General features: G+C 42.1%; 1 long non-coding RNA gene and 1 other non-coding gene across 2 annotated transcripts in view; one reads left to right on the top strand and one right to left on the bottom strand.

Moving 5' to 3' along the window:
* The first annotated feature begins 801 nt into the window (after positions 1-801).
* On the top strand, positions 802-906 carry LOC115932405 (small nucleolar RNA U13). Its single transcript, XR_004068690.1, has one exon. It is a non-coding gene; the product is annotated as a small nucleolar RNA U13 (small nucleolar RNA).
* A 383-nt stretch (positions 907-1,289) lies between these two features.
* LOC129533399 (uncharacterized) overlaps positions 1,290-13,982 on the bottom strand; it is a 47,011-nt gene continuing 34,318 nt past the window's right edge. Inside the window, exon 3 of the long non-coding RNA XR_008679612.2 lies at positions 1,290-1,576. This is a non-coding gene — a long non-coding RNA (uncharacterized lncRNA). The remainder of the gene's footprint in view (positions 1,577-13,982) is intronic.

The following is a 13,982-nucleotide window of genomic DNA, read 5'->3' on the forward strand; positions in this document are numbered from 1 at the left end:
AAGGTCCTCGTGGTGAAACAGAGAGAGCTAGCCAGCCCATCTTATTTATTTATTTATTTTTATTTTTATTACAGATGGGGTTTCACCATGTTGGCCAAGCTGGTCTCAAACTCCTGGCCTCAAGTGATCCGCCTGTCTTGACCTCCCAAAGTGCTGTGATTACAGGCATGAGCCACTGCACCTGGCCAGCTTGTCTTTTTCAGCCCCGAGCTGATGAAGCTGTCAAATGTCAACCTCAACGCTCTTCCCAGCCTCTCTTTTCCACCTCAGGCAGAGTTTGTCTTCAGATGCAAAGGCCTATAAGTCTTCTCTCCAGTTAGTGCTGAGACTTTGCCAGCCACAGAAGGGATTCTGACATTGCATCCAAATAAGGTGAAAGGATTAGCTGTTGTTAAAACAGTGTGAGAGCTGTGAGTAAGGAAATATTCTCTCTGAGATGGGCCCTGCTGAAATATACAACATGAGCCTTCCAAATATGAGCTACTGACTGGAAAGAAGCCTGCTTGTTATGGAGCCTGAATCTTCCTCCCCAGCCAGGGATCTGGTGATGCCAATCCCGCTGAGGTCTGGTGTTCATCGGAGGTCAGGACGCAGCCCACCTGAGACCTTAAGGGGTAGGGGGTCCTTCATTAGTTAGCAGGCATGGTTTAGTAACAGTAACATCACCAATAATGTGTGGGATTCAGGGTTTCTGAATAGTGCTAACATAATGTGGAGAATGAACAGTCCGAAGTCTCCATGAGGAAGGATTGATAGAAAAGAATTCGTTCAACAACCTTTTATCAAGAATAGTCATATAAGATCCTTTTGTAGTTCATGAGCATGATGATTGGGTGTTTATGTGTATGTGTGAGATCTGCCACTCTCTGAACCTTGTTACAACATTGTCACATTACCCGTCTAACCTGAAAAAAAAAAAAAGTCATATATGGGCCAGGCATGGTGGCTCACACCTGTAATCCCAGCACTTTGGGAGGCCAAGGTGGGCAGATTGCTTGAGTTCAGGAGTTCAAGACCAGTCTGGGCAACATAAGGAGACCCTATCTCTACAAAAAAAATATTAAAAATTAGCCACGGGTAGTGGTGCACACCTGTGGTCCCAGCTACTCAGGTGGCTGAGGCAAGAGTATCGCTTAAACCTGGGAGGTTGAGGCTGCAGTGAGCTGTAATCATGCCACTGCACTCCAACCTGGGTGGCAGAGTGAGACCCTGTCTCAAAAAGACAAAAAAAAAGTCATACAAAATGTATAACTTATCTATTGCTGTGTAACAAATTATCCCTAAGCACAGCAGCTTAAAACAATATTTATTTATCTCACAGTTTCTGTGGGTCAGGAAATTGGGAGTGGTTCTGCTGAGTGGTTCTTATTCCTGGTTGCATGAGAGTTTGCAGTCAAATCATCAGCTGGGGCTGCCATCATCTGAAGGCTTGACTGGGGCTGGAGGACCTGCCTCCATGATGGCTCATTCACACAGCTATTGGCAGAAGGTCTCAGTTCCTCGTGACATGACCCCTCGCTAGAGCTGCTTGAGAGTGCTCATGACATGGCAGCAGCCCTCTGCAGGAGCAGGCAATCTGAGAGAGAGAGAGAGAGACCAAGACAGAAGCCTCAAGGTCTTTTGTGACCTTGGTCTTGGAAGTTGTACACTGTCACTTCCACTTTATTCTGTTTGTTACAAATGAGTTACTAAATTCAGTTCACAGTCAAGAGGAAGGGAAACAGGGTCCACCTTTTGAAGGAAGTGTCAAATTGTGGACATATCTTAAACCACCTCATCAAATCAAAAAGAAACAAGAAACCTGAAAGTCTTGAGGCTGCTAAAACTCCTGCTGCCATTAGGACAATGGGAATTTAGTATGAAGAAAAGAGTTCTAGATTGACAGTGATCGCAAGATTCATTCACTAATTCATCCATCCATTCATTCATCCACTCATTCAATAGCTATTAATTGACCATTACTGTGTGCAGTTGGAAAACTCTGTTATATGCTACAGGGCTCAAGAACAAACACCATTATAATTAAAATAACCATTGCTAGCTGGGCACAGTGGTTCATGTCTGTAATCCCAGCACTGGGAGGCCAAGGCGGAAGGATCGCTTGAGCTCAGCAGTTTGCGACCAGCCTGGGCAACATGGTGAAACCCTATCTCTACAAAAAATAAAAAAATTACCCAGATGTAGTGGTGTGTGCCTGTAGTCCCAGCTACTAGGGAGATTGAGGTGGGAGGACCATGAGCCTCGGAGGCAGAGGCTTCAGTGAGCCAAGATTGCATCACTGCACTCCAGCCTGGGTGACAAAGTGAGATCCTGTCTCAATAATAATAATAATAATAACAACAACAACAACAACAACAATTGCTGGCCTTTATCTAGCACTTACTGTGTGCCCAGTACTACAAAGATCTTTGGATTTAATTATCTCATTTAATTATCCCAATAACCCTTTGAGGTGGGGGCTGTTATTATTCCCCATTTACAAATGAGAAACCTTAGAAAGGGAAGGTCATGTACTTTCAAGGGGTAGAACACATGATGTGAATCTTAGTCTGTTTGGGCTGCTATAACAAAAAAACACCATCAACTGCATGGCTTATAATCAACAACCACTTACTTCTCACAGTTCCGGTGGCTGGAAAGTCCAAGATCATGACACCAGCAAATTCAGTATCTGATAAGGGCCTACTTTCTGGTTCACAGATAGCATCTCCTCACTGTGTCCTCACGTAGTAGAAGGGGTGAGGGGTCTCTCTAGAGCCTCTTTTACAAAGGTACTAATCACATTCATGAGGGCTCACCCTTATGACCTGTCACCTCCAAAAGGCCCCACCTCCTAATACCATCACTTTGGGGGTTAGGATTTCAATGTATGAATTTGGGAGGGGTGCAGATCACAGACATCCAGGCCATGGCAGAACCAAAGGACTCTGACCTGAAAGTCTGTATGCTTACACCATAGAGTGTTCTAGTAATAACAGTGACAGTTGTTATTACTGTTTTAATGATGGATTCCTGTTACCTAGCTGACGACTCTGAGGCTCAGAGAGCATGAGTGAATTGTCCAACGTTGTTTTTGGCAGAGCCGAGCTGCAAAGCCAGGTCCCAAGAGTGCCGAGTCTGTGCTCTTTCTTCTACACTTGCTTAAAATGGAATCCTTTTTGTCCTGCTTCCTGCAGAAACAGAGCTAAGATGGAAAAGGGCCCAGGAGACTGGGGAGGAGCGTGGGAAGGGGGGAAATTATTGCTGGTGCCTGGAAGTTTTCACAAGCGTGGATTTCCCCTGGTTGGTTGAAGACTAGATCAGAATCTCTCCAGAGTCTGCTGTGAAGATGCTGTGGAATTCCTGGTGTGTCTGATGAGGTGTTGCTGCACCGAGGCTGTCAGACAGCTGGCTCTCTGAGAAAAGCTCCAGACCCTGTTGCTGCCCCAAGGAATGAGGTCAGATATAGCTAAATGTTATGGAGCCTTTGCTGAGCGTCAGGCACGGGGTTTAGGTGTGCACATTTACTCAGCGTCTTCATGGCCATACACAAGTCAATACCCTTTATTATTCCCATCTTACAGAGGGGGAAACTGAGACACAAAAAGGACAACTTGGGCCAGGCGCAGTGGCTCACGCCTGTAATCCCAGCACTTTGGAAGTCCAAGGTGGGTGGATCACTTGAGATCAGGTGTTTGAGAACAGCCTGGCCAACATGGTGAAACCCTATCCCTACCAAAAATACAAATATTAGCCAGGCATGGTGGCACATGCCTACAATCCCAGCTACTTGGGAGGCTGAGACAGGAGAATCACTTGCACCTGGGAGGCAGAGGTTGCAGTGAGTCGAGATCACGTCACTGCACTCCAGCCTGGTCTCTGTCTCAAAAAAAAAAAAAAAAAAAGAGAGAGAAAATACAAAACGGACGACTTGTCTGGGTGCGCATAGATATATGGTCTTCAAGCAGGTTAGCTGGGGTGTGGAGAGCTGGTAAACTGTAACAGTTTAAGCCCGGGGCCTGCAGTGAGGGGGCCTGATTTCATGGACCCTAGGCAATCTTGCCTCTGTGGACCCCTTCCCTCCATAAAAAAATGTAACTTTATATTTCACGACTATGTCGGAATGAAGTTAAATCTAATCCAGACTGAAGTCACTATTTTTAAAATGTATTTTTTTATTTTTTAATTTTAAAAAATGTAATAATAGAGATGAGGTTTCACTATGTTGCCCAGGCTGGTCTCAACCTCCTGGACTCAAGTGATCCTTCTGCTTTGGTTTCCCAAAGTGCTGGGATTATGGATGTGAGCCACTGTGCCTTGCTGAATTCATTATTATGTGCTCATTATTATTATATTTATGTTTTTCTTCCAAGTTTAAAACAAATTAAAATAAAACAATGTTATTAGAATAAAATAAAGCCTCATGGGCCCTGTGCTTGCAGTGTCTGATGGGGAAGTTGGCCTTGTGGGGTGAGTCCTGATTCTCCCACGTGCTGACTGCGTGACCTTAGCCAACTTCACCTCTCTGTGCCTCACTTTATGTAATGTGGGAATAAATGGTAGACTATGTGGTATGGGGTGATTATGAGGATGAAATGAACAATGTATGTAAAATGCTCAGTACAGTGCCTGCCATAAATGAAAATGCTCAATCAGTTAATAAATGTTAGTTGATATTTTTTGTTTTTTAGTAACTTGTACTGGTCCCACAGCTAGCAAGTGGTAGAGCTAAGAGTGTACCCTAGGTTTAACTGACTATCAAATCTCTGATCTAACCTCCTCAAAGCGGTGACAGAATAAGTGGCAGAACGGAGCTGAGAATTGCGCTACAGTGAATCTGTTCCCCAACTAAAATACAGTCAACATTGTAAATTTCCCAGCAGGGTCTTCATATATATATATATATATATATATATATAGACACACATACACATATGCACATACACACACATATCTCTCCCTATGAAGTAGACATTATTTATTTAAATTTTATGTAACATATATTTTACCACTATATATATGACCACTATTATATATATATATATATATATATCTCCACTATATATATATTTTCATATTTTTTATTTTATTTTTTGTGACAAAGTCTTGCACTGTCGCCCAGGCTGGAGTGCAGTGGCACAATCTCAGCTCACTGCAACCTCCACCTCCTCGGTTCACGCGATTCTCCTCCCTCAGCCTCCCGGGTAGCTGGGATTATAGGTGCACACCACCAAACCTGGCTAATTTTTTGTATTTTTTTTTTTTTTTTTTTTTTTAGTAGGGACGAGGTTTCACTATGTTGGCCAGACTGGTCTCAAACTCCTGATCTCAGGTGATCCACCCACCTCAGCCTCCCAAAGTACTGGGATTACAGGCGTGAGCCACTGCTCCCGGCCCACTATATATATTTTACCATTGTATATATACACCACATACACACACATATATCTCCCCATGAAGTAGACATTATTTATTTAAATTTTATTATATTTATTTTATGACTATATATACAGCCACTTTTTAATATATATAAGTATATATTTTACCACTATATATTTATATATAAACATACATATACCTAGTGATAAAAATATAATAATATAATATGTATAAATATATACATGTTATATATAATATGTATACATATATAATATGTGTATATACATGTTATGTGTATATATAATACACAATACATAGTCTGTATATATACATATTATATATACATTATATACATATCAATTATATAATATTCATGTAATATAATTTATATTCATTATTGTATAATATGTATTAATTTATGATATGTACATATTAATTATTATGTATACTGATATGTACATATTAATTATTATGTATACTAATATGTATATACATTGCATAAATACATAATATGTATATATTATAATATGTGTATATTATATCTACATATGTGTATATGTATTTACATATATGTGTAAAATATTTATATATCATGAATATTTTAATATGTATATATTAATATATGTATGCTATATATATACCAAAATTATTTATAAATATATATTTATATAATCTATAACATAAAATTTACTATTTCAACCATTTTTTAGTGTATAATTCAGTGGTATTAAGTAGATTCACATTGCTTGCACTATTTATCTCCAGAACTTTTTTATCTTTCAAAACTGAAACTCTGTACCCATTAAAAAATAATTCCTCATTCCATCCTCCCTTCAGCCCCTAGTAACTGCTCTTCTAGTTTGTCTCTATGAGTTTGACTGATCCAAGTACATCATATAAGTTTCATCCTAAGTCATCAAAATCTGTTGTGTATTTTACACTTACAGCATATCTCAGTTTGGCCTCACCATATATTTTGAGTGCTCAGTAGCCACATGTGGCCACCATATTGGACAGCACAGGGCTATAGGTTGGGTGATCAGGATTCTGGGGACACTCCATATCCAGGATAACCTTTACTACTACAATTCTCTCCCATATTCCCCGTGAATATGTGAGTTGAGGTTAGAAAAATATACTCCTCCTGAGATTATGGTGTAGGAGTAGAGTCAAAAGCCTGAAATAAGAGTCCACGGGTTTTAGTTGAAGTGGACTGGAGTGAGCTGCCGGGACTTAGACTTATCGAGGATCTGCAGAAGACATGCCCTCTCCATCGCTCTTCCTACCACCACTCTCACTTGCACCCATGCATGGAGTGCTGGAGGCTGGACAGTGGGATTTCGATTGAGGATGTCTACTATGCTGAAATAAACAAGCAACACACCAGACTATTACCCGTAGGCTGACACACTTGAAGACTGAAGGGTATCTTAGGCATCATCCAGCTGAGTGGCTTTGAGCTGGTTTGTGGAGTCACTGGGCTTTAAAAAGCTAGAGACGTGGATCCTGGAGTTGAGTGTCTGGGTCTGAATCTTGGCTCTGTGACTTACGAGCTGTGTGACCTTCAGCAAGTTGCTCAACTCCATTGGGCTTCAACTGCCTCATGGAAATTGTGGATCATTATAATGCCCACTTCACAGGGTTATTAAGAAGATTTAAGTGAAATATTAAATTAATGCATGTAATACACTTAGAGCTGAGCTTAAAGTAAATACAATTTCAGTGTTTGTTAAAGAATGACTCAGTGGCTCTACTGAGGGAAAGGCCAGGTCCCTGTTCTCACTACAAGCAGAGAAGCTTCGCTTTTATCTGCTTCTATGTTGGGCTTCCTTGTAAAATGTCATTAAAAGGAAGAACAATGGGTGAACACTCACTCGTGTTGTAATGTAAGCCTGTACTTTACAAATGGGAAACACAACCAGGACAGCTATGTGCTCTGCCTGAGGTCCCACAACTGAGAGGTGGGTAGAACAGGTGCAGAAACCAGGGCAGGGCTGTTTCACTACACTGCGCTGCCTATACTGTGCTGAAAGACTGGAATTTTGGGGTCTTGTTTTCCTAGGGAAGTCTCATACATCACTGGTAACAGCTCAGCTCCATGCCAGCTTGAAAAAAGATGGTATAAATGAGCTCTTTGGCTGGGTGCAGTGGCTCACATCTATAATCCCAGCATTTTGGGAGATTGAGGCAGGCAGATCCCTTGAATCCAGGAGTTTGGGATCAGCCTGGGCAACATGGTGAAACCCCATCTCTACACAAAAAAAATACAAAAATTAGCCAGGCGTGATGATGTGCACCTGAGTTACAGCTACTCAGGAGGCTGAGGTGGAAGAATTGCTTGATCCCAGGAGGTCGAGGCTGCAGTGAGCTGTGATCACACCACTGTGTTCCAGCTTGGGTGACAGAGGGAGAACCTCTCGGAAAAAAAAAAAAGAAGGAAAAAAAGAAAAGAGCTCTTTGCTTCTTCATGGCAAATGTCATTGAAGGTGGTCCCTGGAGGAGTTGCGCTTTCTTGTCCCATGAATGGTGGAGAAGTTTTGTTGTTGTTTTGAGACAAGGCCTCGCTCTGTCACTCAGGCTGGAGTGCAATGGCATGACTATGGCTCACTGCAGCCTCAACCTCATGGGCTCAGGTCAAGCCATCCTCCCACCACAGCATCCTGAATAGCTGGGAGTACAGGGGCACACCACCACACCTGGCTGATTCTTAAAAATTTTTTTTGTAGAGGTGGGGTCTTGCTGTGCTGCCCAGGCTGGTCTCAAACTCCTGGGCTCCAGTGATCCTCCCATTTCAACCTCCTAAGGTGCTGGGATTACAGGTGTGAGCCACTGCACCCAGCTGGTGGAGAAGATTTTGAGCCTGCTGGATGGTATTTCTGGGTGCTAGAACTTTCCATAAAGTACATGACTTTGGGCTTGGCGCTCAACATCCTCTCCATCTCTCCTCCACAGAATAATGGCTGAGAGGCTCAAGGAATTGATGCCACCTCTAGGCCTCTGATTAGTCTAATCAATCACCCACCTTTTTTTTTTTTTTTTTTTTTTTTTTGCTAATGTTTGGTTCAGGGATGGCAGGTCGAGGCCAATGTGGGCCAAAGAGATACTGGAAAATTTTGCTAAGTTCTCAGTCTTTTTGAATGTAAACTAGAAACACATTGTTCTAGTTTCTATGGGAAGTCCTTCTGCAGTCATGAAAAAGACATCCTGAGAACTAGACAATATTTGAAGTAAGAAAGAGAATATCTGGCCTGGTGCGGTGACTGACACCTACAATCCCAGAGACCGAGGCAGGAGGATCCTTTGGGGCTAGGTGTTCGAGACCAACCTAGGCCAACAGAGCGATACCCCTATCTCTAAAAATAAAAATAAAAACAAAAAATTAGCTAGGAGTGATGGTGTGTGCCTGTAGTCCTAGCTACTCAGGAGGCTAAGGCAGGAAGGTTGCTTGGAGCCCAGGAGTTTGAGGCTGTAGTGAGCTATAATTGTGTCACTGCACTCTAGCCTGGACAACAGAGCAAGACCCTGTCTCTAAAAAAAATTAAAAAATAAAAAGAGAAAATCCCCCAAAATAGTGTCTCCAGAGTACTTACCAACCAACTGTAGCCCTGTGCTATTCAATACGGTGGCCACATGTGGCTTCTGAGCACTCAAAATAGATGGTGAGGCCAAATTGAGATATGCTGTAAGTGTATAATACACAACAGATTTCAAAAACTTAGGATGAAAAAAGCCAAAATATTTCAATACTTTTTTATGTTGATTACATATTGAAATAATCTTTTGAATATATTGGGTTAGAAAAATTTGTATTAGGCTGGGCGTGGTGGCTCACGCCTGTAATCCCAGCACTTTGGGAGACTGAGGCGGGTGGATCACTTGAGTCAGGAGTTCAAGACCAGCCTGGCCAATATGGTGAAACCCCGTCTCTACCAAAAATACAAAAATTAGCTGGGTGCAGTGGCAGGCACCTATAATCCCAGCCACTGGGGAGGCTGAGGCAGGAGAAGCGCTTGAACCCAGGAGGTGGAGGTTGCAGCGAGCCGATACTGTGCCATTGCACTCCAGCCTGGGCATTACAGTGAAACTCTGTCTCAAAATAATAATAATAATAATTAATACTGATTACTAATTTTACTTGTTTCATTTCTTTTCTTCTTCTTCTTCTTTTTATTTTATTTTATTTTTTTATTTTTGAGACAGGGTCTCACTCTGTTGCCCTAGCTGGAGTGCAGTGGGGAGAACATGGCTCACTGCAGCCTTGACCTCCTGGGTTCAAGCGATCCTTCTGCCTCAGCCTCCTGAGTAGATGAGACCACAGGTGCACACCACTACACCTGGCTAATTTTTAAAATTTTGTAGAGATGGGTTCTCACCATGTTGCCTAGGCTGGTCTCAAACTTCTGGGCTCAAGCAATCCTCCAACCCTGGTCTCCCAAATGCTAGGATTACAGGCATGAGCCACCTCGCCCAGGCTGTTTCTTTTACTTTCATTAATGTGACCTAGAAATTTTAAAATTACATATACTGCTTTCATTCCAGATTTGTAGTTATGCAAGCCAGGAGAATCCCACTGATTTGCTCTTTTACAGGTAAGTGTGACTTTGAGAATACAGAATTTCCATGCCCTGAAACCAATGTGCTTGGTTATACTAAAGCAAAGCTCAGACATCAAATCTTCCCATTTGCAAATGTGTCACAGTGTATTTTTGTGTGTATGTGAGACAGGGTCTCACTGTGTCGCCCAGTCTGGAGTGCAGTGGCACGATCATAGCTCACTGCAGCCTTGACCTCCCAGGCTCAAACAATCCTCCCACCTCAGCCTCCCGAGTAGCTGGAACTACAGGCATGCACCACCACACCCAGCTAATTTTTGTATTTTTCATAGAGATGGGATTTTGCCACGTTGCCCAAGCTGGTCTTGAATTCCTGGGCTCAAGCTATCTGCCTCCCTCAGCCTTCCAAAGTATTGTGGTTGTAAGTGTGAGACGCTGTGCCTGCCCTCTCACCATGCATTTTTAAGAAACAAGATCAGCCAGGCATGGTGGCTCATGCCTGTAATTCCAGCACTCCGGGAGGCCAAGGTGGGTGGATCACCTGAGGTCAGAAGTTCGAGATCAGCCTGGTCCACATGGTGAAACCCTGTCTCTACCAAAAATACAAAAATTAGCCAGGAGTGGTGGTGCACACCTGTAATCCCAGCTACTTTGGAGGCTCAGGCAGGAGAATCGCTGGAACCCAGGAAGCAGAGGTTGCAGTCAGTGAGACTGCACGACTGCACTCCAACCTGTGCATCAGAGCAAGACTCCATCTCAAAAAAAAAAAGAAAAGAAAAAAAAAGAAACAAGATCTTTTGTTTTAAAAAATAAAAAATAAAACTATGATACCATTAACACATGAAAAAACTCTTAATATCCACTAATGTCTAGTTAGTGTTCAGATTTCTCTGATATTCTTATAAATGTCTCTGTAGGGTTGTTTTGTTCAAATCAGGATACAAACAAAGAATCACTTTTCATCTATCATGATTCCTCTATTTTTTAATGCCATTCATTTATCACGTAGAGGATTGACTAATCTCCTCCTCATGGTGTCTTTTTTTTTTTTTTTTTTTTTGAGACAGAGTCTCGCTCTGTCACCTGGGCTGGAGTGCAGTGGCGCGATCTCAGCTGACTGCAAGCTCCGCCTCCCAGGTTCACGCCATTCTCCTGCCTCAGCCTCCCAAGTAGCTGGGACTACAGGCACCCGCCACCACACCCAGCTAATTTTTGTATTTTTGTAGAGATGGGGTTTCACCATGGTGGCTAGGCTGGTCTTGAACTCCTGACCTCAGGTTATCCACCCACCTTGGCCTCCCAAAGTGCTGGGATTACAGGTGTGAGCCACTGCACCTGGCCTCTCATGGTGTCTTTTAACATGCTCCTCTATCCCCTGTTGTTCATCACATTATCTGATAATTACATTGAGAAGATTAATGAGATTCAGCTAGATTTATATTTTTGGCAGGAATACTTTACTGGTGGTGCTGTCTGTAATGGTTAATTTTATCTGTCAACTTGGAGGGCGTGTTTGGATGAGATCAACATTTAAATCTTTGAGTAAGCAGGCGGCCTTCCATAATGTGAGTGGGCCTCATCCAATTAGATGAAGGCCTGAATAGAACAAAAATTCTGGCCTCTGTGAGCAAGGAGGAATTTTCCAGAAGACTGCCTTTGTACTGAAACTATACCACCAGTTCTCCTAGGTCTACAGCCTGCCAGCCCACATTGCAGATTTGGGACTTGCCAGCCTCCATAATTGTATGAGCCAATTTCTTATAATGAATTTCTCTCTCACCCTCTCTTTTTCTCTCTGTTAACATTTGGGTATGTTTCCTTCCCACTTAAAAAAAATTTAACACCGTTGAGATCACTTTACATTATTTTGTCTTCTGCCTTTTAAATTTAATATTATAACAAATTGCATTTCCTCATATTATAAACCTTGTAACCATTATTCCTCTTTTCTAATCATAAAAGTAGGATTATTGCAGGACATTTGACAAATACAAAAAATTGGCTGGATGCAGTGGCTCATGCTGGTAATCCCAGCACTTTAGGAGGCCAAGGTGGGAGGATCACTTGAGCCCGGGAGTTTGAGACCAGCCTGGGCAGCATAGTAAGACCCTGTCTCAATTTAAAAAAAAAATAAAGAAAAAAGAAAGGAAGAAAAATGTTTAAAAATTTAAGAATGAATAAAAACTCGTCTATAATCCCATCATATATTAATATGTTTTTGTAATACATTGTAGTCTGTGTTCTCTTTGTGGAAATTATATTATAGTATAGCTGGGCATGGTGGGTCATGCTTGTAACCTCAGCACCTCAGGAGACTGAGGTGGGCGGATTGCTTGAGTCCAGGAGGTTGAGGCTGCAGTGAGCTAAGATCATGCCACTGTACTTCAGCCTGGGTAACAGAGCAAGATCTTTCTCAAAAAAATAAAAAAAATTAAAAAAAAAAATCGGCTGGGCGTAGTGGCTCACGCCTGTAATCTCAGCACTTTGGGAGGCCAAAGCAGGTGGATGACCCGAGGTCGGGAGTTCGAGACCAACCTGGCTAACATGGTGAAACCCCATCTCTACTAAAAAATACAAAAAATTTAGCCGGGTGCAGTGGCGCGTGCCTGTAGCCCCAGCTACTTGGGAGGCTGAGTCACGAGAATTGCTTGAACTTGGGAGGCAGAGGTTGCAGTGAGCCAAGATTATGCCACTGCACTCCAGCCTGGGTGGCAGAGGGAGATTCTATCCCCCCCCCCAAAAAAAAATGATAGTATAAGAATAAATTTATTCTACTTTTTTCACTATAACATTATATTAATATGTTGAGCATTTTATACTCCCATATTTTTCCAATTTGATTTTTAGAAGTCTTAATAATAAAGTATTATATTAATATACCATGGATTCTATAGTACACATATAACACTACTTTTGAAGTGTGAATGCAATTTTTTAAAGGGTCTATAACATATCGTAAGTAGTGGTTCCATAAATCACTTGACCATTCCCTTTAGGAAGACATAAATATTAGAAATACCAAATTATTTCTCTTTTCCACCAATTTCCTGCAAAACTGGCCCATTTATTCAGTTTACCCCCAACCTCTTTCCTTCTAACCCAACATTCCATACTTGCTTGGCTGCGCTTGTCTTAGTGTATAGGATGTATGAACAATCATAGTAGAATATAAATTGCAAGCTTGCCTAAGACTCTTGAATCTTGGATTTTGTTTTATAGATAATGGAGAATGAGCAAAGACTTGAGTAGCAGAGGGTCTTAAGTAGATTAGATCAGTTTTATCAGAAACATCACTGTGGTAGGAACTGAACAGTAAGTGCAGATGGAGGGCAATAAAGGCAGGAAGTCTAGGTAAAAAGTTTTTCCAACAGTTCAATCAAGAGTTGATGAGGCAGGGCACAGTGGCTCATACTTGTAATCTCAGCACTTTGGGAGGTCAGGTTGGGAGGATTGCTTGATCCCGGGAGTTCGAGACCAGCCTGGGCAACATAGCAGGACCCCATCTCAAAAAGAAAGAAAAGAAAACAAAAAGAGTTGATAAGCAGGAGCACTGAAAATAAAAACGAGGAAGCAGATGAGAGAAAGACCTTGCTGAGAAAGAATGCACAAGGCCGGTCATTGCAATCGTCTGAATGTTTGTGTCATCCCCAAATTAATAGATTGAAATCCTCATCTCCAAGGTGATGGTATTAGGAGGTAGAGCCTTTGGGAGGTGATAAGATCATGAGGGTGGGGGCGCTCATGAATGGGAATGGTACGCTTATAAAAGAGGCCCCAGAGAAACCCCTCACCCCTTCAACCATGTAAAGACACAGTGAGAAGGTGCCTTCTATGAACCAGAAAGTGGGTGCTCACCAGACATTTTGGGATGACATAAACATTCAGATATAGCAATGACCAGCCTTGTGCATTCTTTCTCTGCCAAGATCTTTCTCTCATCTGCTTCCTTGTTTCTATTTTCAATCCTTCTGCTCATCAACTCTTTTTTTTTTTTGAGATGGGTCCCACTATGTTGCCCAGGCTGGTCTCAAACTCCTGCACTAAAGCAATTCTCCCATCTCGGCCTCCTAA

This window comes from Gorilla gorilla, chromosome 1 (genome assembly GCF_029281585.2).
Source record: "Gorilla gorilla gorilla isolate KB3781 chromosome 1, NHGRI_mGorGor1-v2.1_pri, whole genome shotgun sequence".
NCBI lineage: Eukaryota > Metazoa > Chordata > Mammalia > Primates > Hominidae > Gorilla > Gorilla gorilla.